The sequence below is a fragment of the Tyto alba genome, unplaced genomic scaffold (genome assembly GCF_018691265.1).
Source record: "Tyto alba isolate M040663 unplaced genomic scaffold, T.alba_DEE_v4.0 Super-Scaffold_7, whole genome shotgun sequence".
In the NCBI taxonomy this organism is placed as follows: domain Eukaryota; kingdom Metazoa; phylum Chordata; class Aves; order Strigiformes; family Tytonidae; genus Tyto; species Tyto alba.
Genome location: NW_024881328.1, coordinates 15,963,163 through 15,980,722, shown reverse-complemented (window position 1 = coordinate 15,980,722; position 17,560 = coordinate 15,963,163).

The following is a 17,560-nucleotide window of genomic DNA, read 5'->3' as shown; positions in this document are numbered from 1 at the left end:
ATTTGGTTACATTGCTGTTCAGTACAGGCAGTTGACCTTGTTTTTATAACTTTATTCCCCAAACAATATTTCTTTTAAAATTCTAAAGTAATTCCCATTTAATTTCATACACATTATTGTCTTTAGCTACTAAGCACCAGACAAAGTAAGATTAATCCTCTTTAAGGAGAGAGAAAAAAAAAAAAGGGTGGGGGTGGGTGGGGTGGGGGTGGAAGTGCTCTTGGAGCTATTATCAGCCAACATGCATATTTTTCCCAAACTCTTGTATTATGAAAGCTCAGGAAAAGAACTGTAGTATCTAATGTTTCCTACCAAGTATGGGCTGTGTTTAATGCATAAAATTATAACAGTAACAAAAAAGCAAAATTATATTTTTTCTTTAGTATCTTACATATTGCTAGTTATTTCAAATCTATCATGCATGTATTTTATTCTGAATTTATGTTTTTAATGCTTTATGCAGACAGTAGTTTTTTCAGTTCCTCCAAAGAACAAATTCAAACCCAATAGTAACTTAGGTAAAGTTAGGATCTTTACTGACCTAAAATTATACCCTAATTGACCAGTCAGTTAAGCATGTGCTTCAATCCATCCTTTTTCAGCAATTCATTTCATCTTGACTTTTGGCAAAAGTTCAAAGTTAAGCATAAATATAAGTAATGAGTCTTTAAGCATATTATGTAGTGTTTCTCTAAATAGGTTAATTAAACCCTATTAATGAACAAAACCATCCTGATAGTAAGTGTTGAATTTAAAATCAAGCATTTCTATGGTTTGGAAACTTTTTTTCTTTTCTTTCTGTTGTTTCCTTTTGCTTGTGTACATTTCATGACAATAGTAAAACCTAGGGATGGAGGAAAATTCACATCTTACACTTTCTCTTTTGGTTGAGAATTTTTTTTTCCTTATAAAAGGTGATTCCCAGAAGATTCACAAGCTCTCAGCTGAGATCACCATGTGATGCTACCTTGAAAATGAGGGTTCTGGTCTCAGAGTAGAGTCCTCAGCGCTGGCTCACTGCTGAGTGAATTCTCAGAAACTAGCTGGAAACAGGATTATATTTACAGATCGGCTACTAGGTCTTAATTCAGTACATGGGTCAAAGAACTTACTAAACATAACATGAATGGGAGCAAGTATTTGTCAATAAAAAAAAAATGAAAAAGGAATACCAAAAGGATGAAAATGAAGAAACAACTATTTTTCCATTTCAGTTAATGTTACAAGCCTTTAAAGGGCAACATACATTATCACCAAGGACTGGTTCAGAAATGTAATATTGATTGCTATGAAATAAACTCTTCCTGTGGGTGTGATGTGATATCTAGCCAATGTATTTGAATTTTCAAATTTTGACAGAGCCTAGCTGACTAAAAACTTTTTGGTGTATTCTTCATTTTTATTGAGGAGGGGTAGGACATTTGCAGGGGGAGAGTTCCCTTAATACTGGAAATGTTCAAAATGGCCTACAAAAATATTTCTATGTACAACAGACCTGATATGAGCAGAATAAAGACAGTGTAGCTGTTTTGGGGTTTTAGAATTGGAAGGGATTAAGATATGATTTGGATAAAGTCAACAAATATTGACAAAGCAAAAAAATATCTGAAAGTAGACTGCTGTTTTACATCAGAAAACAGTAGTTGATGGAAGGAAGTTGAAGGCTATTTTATATCGAGGACAGGATGCCCAATTCAGGCACAGGGTAGTTTAATTGTTGGAGTAATTCATCTAGACATATGTTGAATTCTCCATCACTGGAAATCAAAGACTGGAAAACTTTTGAATACTAAGTCAAATCAGAATCATAGCCTTGATGTAGAAATGCAGACAACAGATGTCTCAGATCCTCCAAAGCACAAATTCAACACCAAAAGTAAGTAAACCAGCCAAAGTTATTTAACCTGTGCTATGGAGAGTACTGAAGGAAATGGTCAGCTGACACTTCAGTCTTTAAAAATGGTTAGTCTGAATTGTCATTCTACAGCATGGTTTGGATTTATGAACCTATAATCTATTAGACTATCACCTAGAATTCTGTTATGTCAGCATTTTTTATTATGGTACAGCTTCTCTCTTTCCTCTTCACCCTCCAACATCATGTTCTGCTCATGTTCATTTTTGCTTTATAATCATAAAGAAATAAGAATTTTTTAAAAATTAATTTGTTTATTTCAGCAAAAGCACTTGCTCATGGTTTATGTGAGTTAAGACTCTGAAAAATAATGTTTTGATTCCTGATATGACATTTCAGAGGCTGAAAACTGATCTACACCTACTAGGAATTCGGCCCAGCAATGGCATAATCTAAACCTGGCAAGTCAGCAGCTGGGAATCACCATAGACAAATAAGACAAAATATGGTCAGGCAAGTCGTTTTCCTTGAGAAGCAGTGCACTGAATCTTCATATTGCCTTCACTCTACATATTTTTTCATAGTAAGATATCACGTGTACTCTTTTGACAGATACTGCCAAAATTACTGTTTGTGCTAAGTATAATAAATTCTATCCAACTCATAGTGCTCTGAGACCTGTCACTAAGTCACTTAAAAAATCCTTAGGAGAGCATTTCGTAAGTTGGAGAAGCTGGGATCTATCACAGACCAACCAACCAAATGAAGATAACAAGTGTGACTTAAGCAAAATAATAACATGAGGATTTCAAAATACCACAGTTATCTATTTTATCGACTCCAGGCATTGGAAACAGAAATAGTGACCTTGCAGGATGATCCTTTCAACTCTACTGGAAGCCAAATTCCAGTGTAAATTATATCCTAATTTTAGAAGTGAATTTTTAAATCCATTTTCATAGGAACAACACTGCTGTGACTGACCTTGAAATATTTCCTCTTTATAAACTTATTCTGAAACATCCTGACATTTTGGGTTTTTTCTAGTCCCTGAAGCTGAGATGTATCATTGTTAGTTTCCAGCATTATTATTTATTCTGCAGAGTGAACTTATTGTGTAATTATATCTACCAGTAACTACCACCAGCTACAACCAAACAGGACTACTGGGTAAAATAGTCATTCACAGAAGACTCCTTCAGTTATTCTTGTGTTAAATCACACTATATCACTTCCAAAAATATCCCACAATCAATTGCATGCTGCATCTTAAGGGAAAGGGAACTCAAAATCACAATGATTTCTAGATAAAACAGAAATGATGGCACTTTTATCTTTCCTTCAGTCTCTTTCCAAATTCCTGTGATCCTTGCAAAGATGTAACACATTGGTATGGTCTCTAGCAAATGCTGATAACACCTTGCTTATGGTATAAAGATGCCACTGGGAAATCTCAGAGATAAGCAGCAGTTAAACTGAGGCTGCTTATTTAAGTGTCACATATGTTAGGTGTATTATCCACTGACATTTGGGCATAAGCCTTGTCTGTGATTACTGTATGAATCAGTAGTACGTAAAAGGTAGGATTCCCAGGTTTGTCTATATTATCAACTGGTGCAGTGCAAAAAAAAAAAAAAGAAATATTTGGGGTTTGATTTGATAAAATTAATTTCAGCTCTCAAATTGCATATCTGCACCATGTGTGTGCCAGCAAAGAGGCTCACACAGGTTGCCAATCCCAGCCGTGCATGATATGTCTCTGCCTGGCAGGTGATAGTGCACCCACCTCATGAGTGGGGCTCTCTTGATGGCAACCTGGCACATGGCTGTGGACGATGGGAAAACTGCCTGAGCACATGTGGTGCCCTTAAGCCAGTACCTTGTGCTTTCTTGTATAAATGTGAGGCAAATTTACGCCTGGAAAGGACCACTTGAGCACATTGAAATGCTAACACAGATACTCCAGCATACTCTAGCTGCCACTGTACTCATTCACTATCTCATACCAGCACTGGATTTTGGTAACATAAAGCATTCAGCAAGTAAAATCCTAATGTGAGAAAAAGAGATCTCTATGAATTTTTCTAGAGCTTCTTGAGCACAGATAACACTGGAAAGCTCAGTGCATTCAGCATCTGAGTGCCATATAAAGCATTAAAGAGATACTGAGCAAAAAAATTGCCATCCACATTCACATACCAGCACATGTACTGACAGCTTACATTCCCTGTGGCAAGGACCTTGTGTACCTTTAAGTTTTCTACAACACCAGATGCACTCATGGTTCTTGATAATATTTAAATAACAACACAAGTGGTAGTTCTGATTTGATTTTATATAAGGCATGCTTGTTCCACCAGATATTTTCAGGGATGAGAAGCTTATAAGAAGGCTTGCTGTTCTGTGTGATAGCAGCAGGATTTTGTTTGGTTATGTGTGCACAAATAGCCTGAGGAGTTCACAAATGTGTTTGATTTGCATTGAGTGAAGAACTTTAGAAACTGCTGTGATGAGCAGTGAGAAGCACAAGTTAATACAGCAAGCAGTCAGTTGGTGTGTAGTTCTCTTTCATTAATACAAAGGCATCTTGTCTTTGAAAACTAGATGGTTTTGTTTAATTCTCGTATGATGACAAATCCATGAGCTGAATTCAGAGACATTCTGGAGATCAGAACATTTTGTTGATTGCAACCAAGAGCTGCCAGATTTGCAGAATCCATCACTCATTCCAGGAAGGATTTTAGCCATGAGTCTTTACATCCAGGCCCACCTCCAGGTGCTCTGAAGACAACTTATGCATATAGTCTGCATTGCTTGATTTATATACAAACATCTGAAGAGCCTACACACTTCGCTCTGTCATTCCAGGACAAGGCATAGACAATCAGTCCTCCCAGTGGGAAATTAAAGATAACTCTAGCCCAACCTCAAGAGTATTTATTGACAAGTATTTATTGACTGCCCTCTTTGGCCTTTCCAAGTCTTGATGAATGATTAAATAGGGACCTCTATCATGTCCTTGGAATTGTTGATTGAAAATGGTGGATCAGCAATTATATTGAACATGGATAAAATGTAGTCATATATCACTGGGATTTAATCTCTTTTCTAGAAAGGAGAACATATTGATCAGAATCAGAATGCTTAAAGTTAGGTACACCTTAAACGACATATTGGCACCTAGACATTCATCAATAGGGATATTTTAATGTGTCTTATATTATTCTGCCCAAATTATTTTATTGGATATTCTATCATCCTTCTAAAAACCTATTGATCTCTTATTTTCAGTTATTGTTGTTTTACACCAGGATGTTGTTTGTTGCATTTGCAATGATATTGCAGTTTTCTGATGCTTTTGGGATTTCACTGAGATTGTTGTTTGTTGCGTTACAATCCCTGGATGTAAATGTGTAGTGAATTTAATGAACTTTTTGCTTTCAGTCTCTGTGTCTCTAGGTCTTTGGTGCAATTGTTAATGTAGTTGTCCTGGTTGGGGCTGGAATAGGGTTCCTGTTGGTCTGGCAGCAGGAGGAGCTGCAGCACCCTGAGACCCCAGGGGCTCCCCAGGCCCCAGTGCCCTCACCTGTGTGCGGGGGCGGGGGGGAGCACAGCTGGAGGGCTGGGCCCCGATTGGCCGATAGTCCATGTCATGTGACATCGTGCTCACTATATAAAGGCAGGAGTGAGGCAGGAGGGGCTCTCACTTCTGGGAGTGTGGCTGTGGGGCCTTTGTGTTTGGGATTGCCGGCTGGGAGCAGGTGGGTGGTGAGCAGCTGTATGGTACGTTACCCGTTGGTACTGCTGTCAGTGTATTGTTCTGTTACTGTTATTGAACTGTTTGTATCTCAACCCGTGAGTCTCCCTTTGCCCCTCAGATTCCCTCCCCATTCCCAAGTGGGGGGAGGGTGGGTGAGCGACTGTGGCATTTAGCTGCTGAGCACAGGCTCAAACGATGACAGTAGTTTAACTTGGAAGTTCCAGAATTATTCTTAAATTGCAAAAAAATGCTAAAAAAAAAAAAAAGTCAAAACCACTTTCTAGTTTTAAAGCAATGAGAGAAAAAAAAATGTCAAACTATTTTCTACTTTGGTCTTTCCTTTTTTTTTGTAATTAACTTGGTTTCAGAGGTGAAGTCTTCACATATTCTTTCTTATCACTCTTTGCTCTGGTTAACATAAAGAAAGTGGTGAGAAAACATTACTGTGCATAAGTTTCAAATGGCCATGGAAGTTAACTAAGTGTAAATGCAGAGGGGTTATTTCTGTAGATCATCACCAGCAACAGAATACAGAGAAACTATAAACTATTGGAAAGGACATCACTTAGTTTTGTACTGTGCATATTCCTTTTCTTAAGAGTAAAAGGACATACAAACTTTATAAAAATTTCAGTTTCTGGAAAATGTCTCCAAAGCTTCACAGAGGAGCTCAAATAGTGATGAAACTTTCTGCTCTTACTGTATAAGCAATATCTTCCTGCCACCAAAGGTCATTCATAGTAGAAACAGGGTTTGGCTGAATATATAGTTTACCTATTTATGGGCATATTTATAGACTTGACATATTTAATAGATCCAGCTGCCATGGAATGTACCATTAATTTTATAACAAAAGCTAACTATTTTTTTTTTTTTCATGTTGGTTGGATAAAGAGAACAGTTTTCTCATTTGGCTTGTTTCATTTGAAAGTCCCTCTGTAGATCAGTCTTCAAAGTAATCGTGTCCAGATCGTTAAACATACCCTGCAAATACAATTGTTAATACAATAGTCTGCTTGATTCCACAAAAAAAAAAAAATATATTTTGCACATAAGCATAAGCTACACATCTCATTTTATATACAAATACATGAAGGGACTACACATTACTGACGTCACAGGAGAAGCTTGAAGAATGACTGCTCTGGATCTGAAGAAGAATAAAACCTCAGAAATCACAGTTTTGGGGTGAAAGGGTGAGAAATGTGGTTAACAGTTCACTATTTAGTACTCAGAAACACAAGATATTGTAGCTGTTATTTTTGCCACTGGGAAATCTGCATCTAGCTGTATCTATAAACTGCTGTTTATTAGGCTGATAGCACAACTGGCTTGCTAATTCTGCATCAGTTCAGGCAGTAATCTGTACTGTAGCAGAATGTCAAGGAGCTGATATGACATGTATGATGTTATATCTTTCAGCAAACTAGAACTCTTTGGATGTGAATTAAGTTCCAGTGTCACTTACAATCTGTTCCAGAGATGCCTTCTTTGAATTAAAAAAAAAAAAAAGAAAGGATTATTCACCCTTCTACCGTCTGTGCCATGTAGCTGAATTCACATAGAATACTTCAGGTCATTTAAAATAAGCATCTTGGCAATCAGGAACATATGCTCCTTAAATAGTCTATCAAAGTCAGAATGCTAATATGACTTGCTGTTTGCTGCTGCTGTTGTTTTTCCTGAAAATCACTCTTTCATGCAGTCTCTGACAATTCTGATGAAAACAGAAGAAAGCACAGATCCTGTATCAAGTTCCATTTAAAATTGTTTCTCTAATCTGTAAAACAAGTCATAACATACTCTAAAGTACCATCTTTTGAATTAAATATTTGCTAGGATGTTACACTAAGGTACTCCGTAATGGTAAAAGGATGAAATTAAATTCTCTGGGATTGTCTCTGTAATAGGATAAATGGACTTGCATGTCATCACAAAGACCTTAATTTATTACATTTTGTATTGAATTCAGTTATGAATCATCAATTATTTAGCACTGTAGGTTATTTTTCTTTTGTTCTTTTCTGTTATCAGTGCCTGAACTCATCAACTATTTAATGTGTACAGTTTGTGACACTGTTGCATATTGTTGGTCTTTTGAAAAAATCCACATTGAATCAGCAGTTTCTGCTACATGCTTTCAGGCTAGACCCTTCTCAGCACAGAAATGGTGTGGTGGTGTTTCGTTTTGTCTGTTGCACATCTTGAAGTCTTCTCCCAATACAGCTGCACTCATTCACCTAATCCAGCCATGCTTTCATATGCTTTTCTCTTTGGATTTCTGTTATAAAGGCAGAAATTTTCTGTAGTTATCAATCACTTCAAAGGGTCTGACAAGGAGAAATTTTTGTTGATTTATTGCTTATCTCCTAGTAGTTTGCATAACAAGTTGTGTTTTGCCATTTATATCCAGAAAACAGCTACCTTTTACTTACCACTGTCATCATTATCTGTTGTCTACTAATTATATCTTAACTTTTGTAATGGTTCCCAAGCAAATTAGTCCATAAGCTAATAAGGGGCAGCCATTTTGCACATTCATTATTAATCTCCACAGATTGCCACAGGCTGTACAGTAGGACCTGCCTCCACAGCCAGATCTGGTCTCAATCCGTCCTCACTCTGTGCTTCCTCTGGATGTGTCAGCAGTGGTGTCTCAGAACTATATGCATTCCCATGCTGACATATCCCTATGGCTGCCAGTCTGATGGCAAAATGCCTGGGAAAGTAAACAAAGAAGGACCATCATATATATGCAGCACTTCGATCTCTTTTGACCAGCCCTGTGTGGTGAATGCCCTGTACTCCTCAGCTGTGCTCTGACTTGTTTCACCAGCTGTCCTTCTTCTCAAAACATTGTTATCAGTGTGGAAGTACTACACAAGTGTAGGTATCACTTCTCTGTACAACTACATCAGGTTTTACAATTGTCATGGTTTAAACCCAACCATCAGCCAAATACTGTGCAGCCACTCTTGCTCTCCTCAATCTCTGGGAAATGGAGGAGAGATTTCGAGGGGTAAGGGTAAGGAGACTAGTAGGTTGAGATAAAAACAATTTAATAATTGAAACAAAATAGAATTATAATAATTATTATAACAATTATAGTAATAATAGAAAATACAAACAAATAATGCACAATGTGCTCACTACCCACCGACCAATGCCCAGCCTATTCCTGGCTAGTGATCCCAAAGAGAGAAACATGAAACCACAATCCCAGAAGCCAGAGTGAGCTTCCCAATCAACCCTTATCTATATACTGAGTATGATGTTATATGATATGGAATATTCTTTTGGCTAATTGAGTCCATTGTTTCAACTGTGCTTCCTCCTGACTTCTTGTGCACCTGCATGATAGAAGAACATGAGAAGTTGAAAAGTCCTTGATTTCTTAGAAACAACTAAAAATATCAGTACCTTATCAAGATTCTTATCATAATAAATTGTATACTAAGTACAATGATGGTTCCAGATGAAATTAGGAAAACAATCTCTCTATGCTTCTGCTTAGGCAGGTTTTGAAAGCTTCAGAGAAGTCTTAGAAGATGTGAACAATGGACACTGAACTGTTTGCTATATACCCAGGCCACTGACTTGGCAAAGAAATCAAGAGCAATTTAGGATAATTCCTGTCATCTGGACACAACTGAACTCAAGGGAAAGAACCCTCTTGCATTAACCTTTAGATCAGATCTCCGTCTAAACCAAGATGGAGAAATAATCACCAAAGCTATTCTGTTGGCAATAAGTATTAAGGATTATTTGCTATGTTGTTATCGTCTGTAGATTTTGTTCAATAGGAACAAAATGTAGGCTGTCAAGCTTGCCTTAGGGGAGAAGTCTGGTCTTCAGCCAAATAGACTTCAATTATTTAGTGAAGAAGTGGATGGAAAGACCCACAGTTCAGAGTGTGTTAGTCTCTATCCCATTAAAATGTAGAATAAGTATCACAGATTTAAAGGCCCAAATAAGTTGTTTTGATCCCCCTATCTAAGCCTTCTTGAAGTGCAGGTGATATAGTCATTCACATGTTTATCATGACAACCATTTCTTAAGTTGTACAGATGTGGATTTGGGATAAGAGGAGAGTAATTCACTCTCAGCTTCATAACTATAATATCAAAATGTCAGATGTGGATGTCATCTTCTGTCAAATGAGGACTTATTTACTAATGGAGGTTTTCTCTGTCTATGGCTACTCAGCCCTCTGTGTTTCTCTTTATGTTTTTGTATATTTTTTCAGTTTCTAAAAAGGGGAGAAATCAAAATGCACAGTGACTGTATAAAATTTGCATACTGTATGTACTATAATTTCTCCAAAGGTGACATTTTGTCAGCATGTGTAAGTTATTTATTTGTAAAAGGTGTGAGATGAGTTCCATAGGAATCTGCATCACTAGGAAATAACTCCCTCTTTGAACACACACCAGCTGCTTCCCTTTTTCACTGGGGTGTTTACATCATGTCACCACCTGACATCATTTGCCCTGGAGGTTCTGGGAAGGAATAGAAAGGTTGCCATGTTAATTAGAGGAGAGCGATAAAACCTGATGTTTTATTTATTTTCTTGAAGAGGGATTTGTGCGTCTTATCCTGTTTTATGGTAATATTTTTATGATGAATTTTTTGAAGTTGAGTTTAGAATCAGTTTCCCTGAGGAACAAGTGCTACAGCAAATTACAGAAGCCTCCAGTGTTTGAGACTTCTCATTAAAATTAACCCATTCCTGACTGCAGTTAACAAACAGCCATCACACCCTTAAGGACCTCAATTTAGCTTCTGATGATGACACAGGTAAAATTAGACATATATACTGTTTAAGCATTTATATTTAATGACTGAGATGGAGTCCGTACTGCGTTTAAAACCATTAGTTTAGAAATGCTGCAAATACCTGGAGGTTGCAGCAAGTTGTGCCAGGAAGGGAACAGTTATCTAGGTCCATCTGTCAGAGGTTCAAGATCTGAACATCTTTATAGGTCTTGGCCCATGGTGGTTCTTTTGTCTGACAAGCATCAACACTTGTGCAAAATGGACTTCTGAGTAATTGGTTATTGGAAGAACTCATGGAATATGCTGCTGCATTGCTATAACTACAAGGACTTGTCACACTTGAATGGGGTCAGGATAAGTTTGGGTGTAAGACTGCTCAATGACAATTAAATGAACACAGCTCTCCTTTTGGAACAGAGCTGGGCTTGGACCTGTGGGGATTAGAAAGCTAAGGAGTAAGGCAGAGAAGAATAGTTGTGTTTTCTTTAGTCTCAGATTTGTCATAGTTCAAGTTTAGGCTTCAGGGGGACAAACTATGCTGTCACACATCATTAAACCTTTGCTGAAAATCAAAGTTTTCATTCCTTTCTTGTGATCTGGAGGAATTAAGTGGTTAAAGACCTGAATTTTATAGACATCTTGATTTAAAGATATATTTTGCATAAATAATTTGACTGAACCAATCCACACTGCAGCCTTGGTATTTATATTATAATAGTCCCTAAAAACTCCAACCATGCATGGGATATCATTTTTCTAAATATCATGTATAATTCAATAAGAATATATATTTTCCAGAAATGTTAATTACCCAAAAGAAACTTGAGGTGGCGGGAAAAAAAAAATCCCAATAAGATAAAGATTATTTAGTGCATTCTAACTTTAAGCACAGATTAAAATCAGTTGTCATTCAGCAAACCACTTAAGCATTTATCTCACTGAATTTAGTTCATCATCTGTTTGGGACAAACACAATGTTTTACACTTGGGTAAACAATTTACCTCAGCAGGATTTTGGTTCTTGATTATGGCTACTTGAAGCAATTGCAATATGAATGACAACAACAATACTGATGACTCTCATTAATTAGGATTACATAGCACTAAAAATACCTCTGAAAAACACCTTCTTTATTCCATATTTTATAAAATTTATTGTGATTTCTACTGAAAAACTTCTGGGTTTACCTTTGAGCTCTCTGCCCTCTCTATGATTTTAATAAGAGGCTGATTTTATGCAAATAGCATATTACTTACAATTTTTCAGTGTTTGTCTTATGCTGATTACATTAGCAGCTTGCCTTCTGTACTGCAATCTTGCTGCTAATAATGTTACAGATCATATAATGAAGTCAATAATGAAAGCAACCGTCACTTCCATTGTCTATACCACCAATATACACGGATGAATAGAGGCTGCTGTGACAATTTTGGAAGTACTCAACAACCCACTGTGTGTGGGAAGCTTAACCCATCAGGTGTGGGAGCATTTTCCCATGGTCTAGCACTCTTCTCCCAGTACCTTGCTTGCTGAGAAAAAAAAAAAGAAGGATTTTCATACTGTTTCCTAAGGGTCCATCTTTAGATTCTATTAAACCTATTATTTGGATAGAAGAAAGCTAGTCGGTCCAAAGAAAATGGTATGAAACCACAGTTTTTTCTCTAATTGTCACAGAGTAGAACAGTGTGTTCTTGCCAAAAATTTAAATGCATCACTTTATAAAGTTGTTTATGTAGCAAATGAATTATTTGGGATAAGCTTAATTATGGTGATTAATATGCATGACACTGCACCACAATATGAAACTGATCAAGGCTAAATTGTTTATTTTATTGTTGTTGTTCTTTTGATGGTACGTAATTTAAGAGCAAAGACACTCCCTCCTGATAAAATCTGTTTCTTTTCATAGGCTCAATCTCAGCTCATATTTCCAAGAAGTGATCATGTTTTTGAAGTGTTAATTTATATGCATGACACCTTTGTTACATACACTTCGTAAAGAGCAATTGGGTTTATAATATACTTGGAAACTAATTTTCTTATATTTAGGCTTTTGAGAGTTGTACAAGATAGACACTATAGAATTTCCTTGAAAGACCTTCAATTAACACTGGCTCAGGGTATGCACCCACAGAACTGTGACCTGCGATTGCATCTCAGCAGCCAATGAAACACCTTACTCCAAATGAAAGGCAAATTGAATTTGTTCACTTCTTTTTTCTCAAAGCCTTGTAGTACTGTGAATTTTGCCAAAACTATGGCCCTAATGCAAATTTTTCCCCTTTTGAGAAACTAAGAGGAATACAGAGTATGGTATAAAGCATAAAAGCTAGAGAGTTTCTGATTGGTTTAGGTTTAATTTTAAATGTACCTGTCCGTTTTGATGAAAAGCATCTCAATAGCATTACATCATGAAAAACTCCCTGTCAGTCTAACTTCCGTAAATCTAACCTAGTTAGACTTCTGTGAAGTTTGTCCTATTTTACTATAAGATAAACGATTAATTAAGATGAAAAGTAAGAGAATCAGTAGAAGGTTTGTAAGGTGAATAAGAAACTGAAATATAACAAAGGAAAATATTAGGCTGAAGGGATCTTCGTACATGAGATGCTCAAACCTCCATCTTCTTTAATACTGTTTATTGCACTAGTCATTATGACTAGCATGATGAACAATGCTTTTGAAACATACTAATATTTCAAAGGTAAAAAGGATGCCAATAAAGAAGAAGGATCCAAGTGTTATAAAAAATTCATTGACCTTGATGTCCTGGAGTAATGGAAACAGAAGGTCATGCCCACTAGAACTAATATAAAATATTGGACACTGTCAATATTTAGCACTAGGAGGGACAGTAAATAGCCTGGTGTTTTGGTCAATCACAGTATGACTATACACAACCTATGGAAAAAGCAAATACTGCTCTATCGTGTCTCAGGCAAAGTGCTTGCAGCAGAAATAGCAAAGTGTAACAACCCTATGTAATGCCTGTATAGTTCTTACTTTTATTCCCTATATTTTTTTCTGTTGGAGAATGAATTCAAACTGAAACAGCAGCAGAGAACAAATGAGGAACTGGAAATATCATGCAGGAGAATAAAAGAATTTTTGCTTTTTTAACCTAATAAACTCAAGGCTATAACTGCTCTTAAAATTCCTCAGGAACAAGAACCTGCAGGATGGGTATGAAATAAAGGACAAGGTGGACGAAGAATAAAGTATGTATAAATAAATTTAGTTTGGAAATTAAAAAAAAAGCACCTAATATTCAGAGCTGTGATAGGGTATCCTATACTGAATGTTGAGAAACCTGTTTATGTAAGCACACAATAACATTAATGAAAGGAATTATATGAAGTGGCAACTGTTGACAGGACTTTGATAGCCTGTGATGGACCTGATTACTCAGCTGAATCCTGTCTAGCCTTACACATGCCTCTCTCCCTAGCTGAGTGTCATGCTGTGAATATGACTTGCTCTTGTGAACTTTCATATTAGAAATCTATCTACTATAAAAATGAAATGCGAAAAGGGATATTTCTACTACAGACTGATGTCTTGTAAAATTTTGTGCTTCAGAAGTAAACAGAAGAGACTGTTTTTGGTGGAGAAAACTGTAAATTCCAGGGAAAGAGTAAACATGTTTTTGTTTCTTTTGGTTTTGATTTTTCCTTAGAAAAAACTCAGGTGAGTAGAGTTTCCCTAAGAAAGGAATAAACATCTAATTCTGATTTAGGCCAAAAGAAATCGAGGTCATTCGATACACCAATAGAAATGAGACAGCTGACACTGCCTTGTCTACAAATGATACCCCAAGTTTCAGGACTGGTCCGTAAGTCTCTAGGTGTCCAAATGGAGATGATCACACTGTACAACAGCAGGTATAAGAAGAAGTAGTGATTTGTATTTATTTTTCTCGGTAGCACGGTTAAGCTCCAGCACACGTCCACCAATATACAAGAAAGGTGAACTGTCAGGGTGTTGTGACTCAGTAGAAATATCTAGTGTCAAATCTTGTAAGACTAAATAACACAGAATGTATTAGAGGCTAATAAACAGCCATTAACCACCCAACATTCAGATTTACCAATTACCACACTGTTCTAGGCCGTTGAACCTGCTCACTGTGGCTGACAACATCGCATTAATGAATCTCAAGTCTTAACCTCCTTGAATTCACGAATAACAATTTGACTCCATGTAACTTGATTACTATGAAATGGAAACATTAGTTGAGTCTAAACATTGGTTATGAGGTTGAAACGAGAGAAAGACAACCCTACTCCATCACTGGTAATTTAAACTCATATAAACGCGAGCACCTGTCACAATGATAAATGGGTTTTCTTGTTATCTTGCTGTCGGTATCATTTCCCAGTCAGATTCCTATCAAACACCCAGACAACACTGTAGAAATCAAGGTACAATTGTTTTAATTTTATTTCTCTTCCCAAGAAATGGGTAAAGGTCACAAGAGGGTTATAAATGTGATTGATTTTATTTTCTTTGAGTCATTCCCAGAACACAGATTAATTTACTTGTATATGCAAATGTAAGGTTTTTATAGTCATCATAGAAGAGGAAGATCCTTATTGTTTACTGACTCCAAACTTAAGCCACAACCACCTTGAATCAGGAGGTGTCCCAATGGGTTACATCTTTCAAAGTCCATTTCACTGTGTATCATTAAGAGAAATAAATTTTAAAATCTATTTTACTTTAGATCGATGTCTCAAAATTTTGAGGATGTGTTCAGCCTGACGAATGAGGTTGAAAGAATAACATGAACAAGCTCCTTCCTTACAACTCCAGTGTGTCTTGCTTACAGTTGTGTCATATTTTTTTCTAGACTTTAAATTTTAGTCATTTTTTTAATTTAAATCTTTTAGTTTCAGGTTCTGCTTTGTATCAGAAGCAGAAAAGATGTAGGAAGATCAACAGAGAAGGAGAAAAAAAAAAAGTGTTTAAGAACATTAAACTTGGAAGAATTGTCTGTCTTGTGTTAAACAAGATGTCTGAATAGACAATTACTGTGATCATTTCTGAATGTAGAAGCTATGCACATACTGTCACTTGGTATCAGTATGAATCAAGAGAACTGTCTCATCCCGACCTATCTGACAGGTTTAGGATTAGTTCTGTAATACCACAAAGTATTTTTATTCTTTTGCAACTTCAGTGCCATACATCCGACATGATCATAGTGAACTTTAATTCTCTCTTGCTAGACTGTGGTCTTAAAATATGAATGTGTATATTCATGGATTTTATTAGCAGTTGCACAAAAAAAAGCTTGTGAGTATGGAGTGAACCCTCCAGAGATTAGAATAATACTGTTGCTTTCTTTTAAGATGTAGCTGAAGGAAGTGGTAATGATGATTTTCTCTCTTTTATAGAAAACTTGAAACAAACAGAAGACTCAGACTCTTTCAGTCTCTACCTGTTGCTTTTCCATATTTCTTCTTTGCTTAGAGTGATATAAGTAGCAGACTATAGGTTGGTATTGCTCTTTTGAAGTTGTGTCTGTGTAGGGGAAAATATTTATATTTCCTGATCATGAAACAGGAGGTGAGAGAGAGAGAGAAGGATTTTGACTGACAATTAACAGGTCTCTCTCCTTTTATGAGAAAGGATGTCTGCTTGTAGAAGCTACCTTAACAATTGGTTGTATATTTTAGCTGGTGGTAAAAGAAATAACAGTCCTAGAGAAGAGAATAGAAGGACCCTTTTCAAAAAGGACAACAGGGTTCTTTGTACATTGACAAGAAAGTAATCCAATAATGTTGTCCTCAGGAGAGTCTCCTATAGAGGAGCACAGCCCAAGGCTGGTGAAGTGCAGCCAAGCCTCACTGCTCTTTGACATTGCCTTCCAGCAACTGATACAGCAGTTCTGCGCTAGTCTGTGCAAGCAGGAGGTGAACACAGCGCCAAAAAATCATAAATGGAGATGGGAAAATGACAAAATAACAACACAATAATTGTCAAAACGTTTTACTCTAGAATTTTTCTGAGATGTGAAATTGAGTCATGTCGGAGAGAATTGAAGCCACTTCTTGAGTGAACTCTCATCTGCTAAGTCTCTATGTATGCAGGGCAAATACGTGATACTTTCACCTCCAGTTAAGTTTGGAAAGACAAGAATGAGGTTTGCTAAGGTCTTTGAAAGAAACATCCTTCTAAGCCAGCATTTCAGGAGCATGTTTCAGACCAGTCTGACAGGAAGGGAGATGATAGATGGCTTTTCCTTCCCTTATATTGCCTATTGATTAGTTCTAAGATGTTCCTCCTCAACATGCTGTCTGCTTTGGATCCCACCTAAACATTTGAGTTTTTCTTCAGTTCTGTGCAATGGTTCAAATCCAGGTTCCTACCTGTTAGCTATTATAACATTTCTCATTAGGTCATTAGTGAAATCCTTTACTTGATTAAGACCTCTGTGATTTATGACACTGCATAAGTCAACACAAAGAATAAAATCTTTATGCTTCTTATCTGTTTCTTCAGGTTACCCTTTCTCTTGTATCAATGGCCAGACAAGACAGTTCATTTTAACCATGACTCTTTGGGATGCAAAAATGGAACTTAGCTGGAAATGTGTGAAGTTTTGCTTTTAGTTAAGTTGAATGTCATCCTTTCTTTGAAGAAGACAAAGAAGACAAGGAAGGAAAATACAATTTATCCACTGTATTGACATTTGGGTTTGAAAAGTAAAAAAAAATACATGAGCTGCACATACTATTAATATTAATAATGTTAAAAAAAATTCTCTCACAAGGGCTTTGTGTTAATTTTACATGATTCAGCTTCTGGCTGCATAAGGAAGATCTTACATATTTAATAAGCAAATTGAAGTAGGCCCAAATGAGTGAACAACATAGCACCATAAAAAAAAAAAAAAAAGGGAGGGGGAAATTATTGTCAAATGAGGTGGCTGAAAAAAACCTGATCTACTGACATTTTTATGTCTCCTATCAAATGTCATTGTGAATTGAAAGTAGAACGTCTGAAAAAAGAAGCAGCAGTCTTCTATATAACCTGATGAATGTAACTCCATTGTTTCCATGAAATCATATTAAAAAGGTCATTGCTCTACATACGAAAATACCATGGCAGTTGCTCTATTGCTCTTTCAATTTGGAATAAGCACTTGAATGTCATCAAAGAAAAA